Raw genomic sequence first — 6,015 nt, forward strand, 5'->3', positions numbered from 1 at the left:
TGAGTGTCTGGAACGAGCTGCCAGAGGCAGTAGTAGAGGCGGGTACAATTTTGTGCTTTAAAAAGCATTTGGACAGTTACATGGGTAAGATGGGTATAGAGGGATATGGGCCAAGTGCAGGCAATTGGGACTAGCTTAGTGGTATAAACTGGGCGAAATGGACATGTTGGGCTGAAGGGCCTGTTTCCATGTTGTAACTTCTATGATTCTATGATTCTAATTCACAGATCATCATTTCACTGATCATCATTTTATTGGTCACCATTTCACCGATCATCATTTCACTGATCATCATTTCACTGATCATCATTTCACCGATCAAAATTTCATTGATCATCAATTCACTGATCATCATTTCATTGATCATCAATTCACCGATCATCATTTCACCGATCATCATTTTATTGGTCATCAATTCACCGATCATCATTTCACTGATCATCAATTCAACGATCATCATTTCACCGATCATCATTTTATTGGTCATCATTTCACTGATCATCAATTCACTGATCATCAATTCACCTATCGTCATTTCACCAATCATCATTTCACCGATCGTCATTTTATTGATCATCATTTCACTGATCATCATTTTACCGATCATCATTTCACTGACCTTTTTAAATTGTCTTTCACGGTACAAAGAAGAGAATGTGAGATCCATGATCACCCCGAGCCGGGAGATTCCAGAGTCCAGCCGGTCACCATCCCACTGACGGTCGGCACCAGCCGGGCTACAGGTGGACCAATAACCCCATTGGGACAGGGCCCGAGCAGCAACAGGTCACTTCACACATTATAGCAGCAGTTGATTTAAATTCTAACATATTGAGATCATTCTATGTAACATGTTAATATGAAATCATTCCCCATTCCGAACAAATACCCTGATTCTTATTCACCCCGTGGATTTCCCTTCCTCCATCAAACCAACTGAAGCTGGAGCCTGTCTCATCGACCGGACTCAGAATGGGGCTGTCACTTAGTGGCTTCCCCGGGAACTGCAGCTACATATATCTCACATTGAGCAGAGTTTCAGTCCCTTCCCCGGGAACTGCAGCTATTCATATCTCACACTGAGCAGAATTTCAGTCTCTGCCCCAGGAACTGCAGCTATACATATCTCACACTGAGCAGAGTTTCAGTCTCTGCCCCAGGAACTGCAGCTATACATATCTCACACTGAGCAGAGTTTCAGTCCCTGCCCCAGGAACTGCAGCTATATATATCTCAAACTGAGCAGAGTTTCAGTCCCTGCCCCAGGAACTGCAGATATACATATCTCACACTGAGCAGTTTCTGTCTCTGCCCTGGGAACTGTGGATATACATATCTCACACTGAGCAGAGTTTCAGTCTCTGTCCCGGGAACTTCAGCAATACATATCTCACACTGAGCAGAGTTTCAGTCTCTGCCCCGGGAACGGAGTCCTGGACTCAGACAGAACTCTCACCTGGAATGTAATGGGCACACACTATGGAGTTAGAGGGAACACTGGGATCAGCAGAAATCTCCCCATATGTGATGGACAGAAACTATAGCGTTAGAGGGGGCCCTGTGATCAGACAGAAATCTCATCTGAAATGTAACGGACAGGCACTATAAGATAGGGACATGGAACAAAGGATCAGGAGTGCGCCATTCTGCCCCTCGAGTCTGTTCCGTCATTCAATGAGATCATGACTGATCAGTTTCCTAACTCCATTCACCTGCCTTAACTTTATACGACACTGGTTTAGCCTCAGCTGGAGTATTGTGTTCAATTCTGGGCACCACGCTTTAAGATGTCAAGACCTTAGAGAGGGTGCAGAATAGATTTACCTGAATGGTACCAAGGATGTGGGACTTGAGTTATGTGGAGAGATTGGAGAAGCTAGGGATGTTCTCCTTACAACAGAGAAGGTTAAGAGAAGATTAAATAGAGGTGTTCAAAGTCATGAACGGTTTTGATAGAGTAAATAAGGAGAAACTGTTTCCAGTGGCAGAAGGGTCGGTAACCAGAAGACACAGATTTAAGGTGATCGACAAAAGAGGCAACATGAGGAAACATGTTTTTAAGCAGCAAGTTGTACTGATCTGGAATGCACTGCCGGAAAGAGCGGTGGAAGCAGATTCAATAGTAATTTTGAAAAAAGAATTGGATAAATACTTGAAGGGAAAACTTTACAGGGCTATTTCGAAAGAGCAGGGGAGTGGGACTAATTGGACAGCTATTTAAAGAGCCGGCACAAGCATGATGGGCCGAATGGCTTCCTCCTGTGCTGTACCTACAATGATACTATGGCTCCATATCCCTTAATTCCTTTGTTAGCGAAAATCTATCGATCTCAGATTTGAAATTACGAATTGAGATGGTTTTTGCTGCTTCTTGTGAGAGAGTTCCACATTTCTACCAACCTTTGCATGAAGAAGTGTTTCCTAACTTCTCTCCTGAATGGCCCGGCTCTGATTATCAGGTTAAGTCCCCTTGTTCTAGATTCCCCATCAGTGGAAAAAAATTCTCTTTATCTACCCTTTCAATTCCTTTCAAAATCCTAAAAACAACAATCAAATCACCCCTTAACCTTCTATATTCCAGGGAATAGAAGCTGAGTTTATGTAATCTCTCCTCATAATCTAACCCTTGGAGTCCTGGTATCATTCTGGTGAAACTGCACTGCACTCATTCCAAGGCCAATATAACCTTTCTAATATTCTAGCCCTTTAGAGCATAAGAGCATATGAACATAAAAAATAGGAGCAGGAGTAGGCCATACGACCCCTCGATCCTGCTCCGCCATTCAATAAGATCATGGCTGATCTTTGACCTCAAATCTACTTTCCTGCCTGATCACCATATCTCCTAATTCCCCTAGAGTCCACAAATCTATCTTTCTCAGCCTTGAACATATTCAACGACTCAGTATCCACAGAGCTCTGGGGTAGAGAATTCCAAAGATTCACAACCTTCTGTGTGAAGAGATTCCTCCTCATCTCAGTCTTAAATGGCCGACCCCATATCCTGCGACTATACCCCCTGATTCTAGACACTCCTGTCATGGGAAACAACCTTGCAGCATCTACCCTCTTATGCTTTCTCAGAATCTTGTACGTTTCAATGAGGTCACCTCTCATTCTTCTCAACTCCAGACAGTATAGGCCCATTCTACTCAATTTCTCCTCACTGGCAACCCTTTCATCCCAGGAATCAATCTAGTGAACCTTCGTTGCACTGCCTCTAAGGCAAGTATATCCTTCCGTAGCTAAGGAGACCAGAACCGTACACAGTACTACAGGTGAGGTCTCACCAAAGCCCTGTACAATTGTAGTAAGACTTCCTTACTCCAAACCCCTTGCAATAAAGGCCAACATTCAATTTGCCTTCCCTTTGCTTGCTGTACAAGCATGCTAACATTTTGTGTTTCTTGTACGAGGACATCTAAATCTCTCTGAACACCAATATTTAATAGTTTCTCACTATTTAAAAAATATTCTGTTTGTCTATTTTTCCTACCAAAGTGAATAACTTCACATTTCCCCACATTATACTCCATCTGCCAACTTCTTGCCCACTCACCTAACCTGCCTACATCCCTTTGCAATCTCGTTGTGTCCTCCTCACAGCTTACTTTCCCACTTGTTCCCCTTTATCTACCCTGCTAGTTACATCCTCAAAGAACTCTAATAAATTTGCTATACACGATTTCCATTTCATAAAACCAGGCTGACTCTGCCTAATCATATTATAATTTTCTAAGTGCCTTGTTACCACTTCTTTAATAATGGATTCCAGCAATTTCCCGACGACTGATGTCAGGCCAACTGGCCTGTAGTTCCCTGTTTTCTCTCTCCCTCCTTTTGTTGAACAGCGGTGTTACATTTGCTACCTTCCAATCTGGGATCTAGTTAATTTTGGAAGATCACAACCAATGTATCCGCACCTCTGTCGCCACCTCTTTTAGAACCCTAGGATGTAGGCCATCAGGTTCATGGGATATAAAGATGGATATAAAGGCGAACATTCTTTTAGCCTTCGTGAATATTTTTGTACCAGCCAACTGTTTTTAGTGATCTGTGTACAGGGGCCAATAAATCTCATTGGGCCTCCACTGTTCCTACCTTTTCACCATTTAAATAATGGTCCAAAATAGATGACCTCACACTTACCTATGTTGAATTCCATCTGCCACAGTTTTGCCTAGATTTCGAGGGCCCTGAGATCAGGCAGGAATCTCCCCTGAAATGTAATGGAGAGACACTATAGAAATAGAGAGGGCCCTGGGATCAGGCAGAAATATCCCCTGAAATGTAACGGAGAGACACTATAGAAATAGAGAGGGCCCTGGGATCAGGCAGAAATCTCCCCTGAAATGTAATGGACAGACACTATAGAGTTGGAGGGGGTCCCTGTGATCAGACAGAAATCTCACCTGAAATGTAATGGACATTGTAAGTGAAAAGAGATTATTCTTCTCCAGCTAGAAATGCAGTTTGGGAATGAGAAGGAACCTGTCTGCTGGCAACAGGGCAAAAAGAAAACTGTTCAATCTTTTAATGTAATCGCTTAATATCATCCTTTAATCGTTGATATATAGATCATATTAAATATGGATAACTCATTAGTTAGTCTCAGAGAAAGTTCTTCATTTATGTGTGACTGCTATAATTTTATTTACAGTTTAAACCTACTGTATTGCCCTTTCTACATCCTGATTATAATCAATGTATTAACTGAGAGAGCTTGTCGTTTGCAGCGTTTACTGTCAGTCACAGACTGCAAAGTATTTAACCAAATGTTAAACAAGCTGTTAAACACACAGACAGAAACAGACTTGAACCATTCACACCTATTCTACACTGGCCGTTAGATCATGTTTGAAAATGATGTGGAGATGCCGGTGATGGACTGGGGTGGACAAATGTAAGGAGAAAGCCTCCGAAAGCTTGTGGTTTTCAAATAAAACTGTTGGACTATAACCTGGTGTTGTAAGATTCCTTATGTTTGAAAATAACCGCGATATTCATCTGAAAGATTTGCTTAAAGTTTTTCTTTCTACCCTCGATGGCCAAAACTCCCCAAAAGGGGCCAGTTTAAAAGTACTCAGATAAACATTTCTAAAAATTGTGTGGCTATTTATAATATTAAGAGTTTGACCTGGGATTTGTGTGTCTGATTATTATACAATTCGGTGGATTCTCCGGAATCCCAAATCCATGAATTATTAGTGAAACAAAGCGAGGAGAGTGGAGAATTTCATCGTGAAGTACTACAGAGATATTCAAAAGAATTGGTTTCCATTTTAGAGAACAACCGCTCCAAGAGGGGACCTTTACCAAACTGGTGGGATTGAGATGACCTTTAGTCTCAATGTTAACTGAAGCTCAGACTGTTTGTTTTTGGTGCTCAGATCACCGTATGTCTGTTCTCTGAACATTGAATTCTTGTTAGATTGTGAGTGACCGTTCAGTACAGCGATAAAGTCTCATTTACTCTCTAGTTTTTTTGCATCGGTTGAATTAATTTCCAACGGCAATTTCAACCACATCTCTTCACTCAATAATTGGACCAGTTTCCGTTGTTAATAACTTTACTATCAATGGAGGTTCGGGCCACAAATCGTGTCACCCTTCACAGAGCGTGTGTCCAATGAATGCTCTTTCTAGCTTCCTCTGGAGGCTTATCTCATCCGTGTGATGTTGAACACCTGTTCTGATAGTTCATCTTTCATTTACTGCGGCAGAATGACGCTGGATTTCGACATGTAGTTAAATATTGCAGATATAATGTATTTAGAAATAAGAGGGAAGGAGCAAGGGACGGTGGGGTGGAGGTGTTCATCAGAAATAACATAATGGCCGTAGCAGGAGAGAATATAACTAACACAGAATTAAAACACAATCCATAGGATTGAGATGAAGGATAGGAATGGATCAGTCACACTATTGGTGATATACTCCAGCCCATAAAATAGTGGCAAGGAAGTCGAGAGGGAAATATGAGGCACATATATGGAATGAGGAAATAAAAACAGA

The sequence above is a fragment of the Heptranchias perlo genome, unplaced genomic scaffold (genome assembly GCF_035084215.1).
Source record: "Heptranchias perlo isolate sHepPer1 unplaced genomic scaffold, sHepPer1.hap1 HAP1_SCAFFOLD_240, whole genome shotgun sequence".
In the NCBI taxonomy this organism is placed as follows: Eukaryota; Metazoa; Chordata; class Chondrichthyes; order Hexanchiformes; family Hexanchidae; genus Heptranchias; species Heptranchias perlo.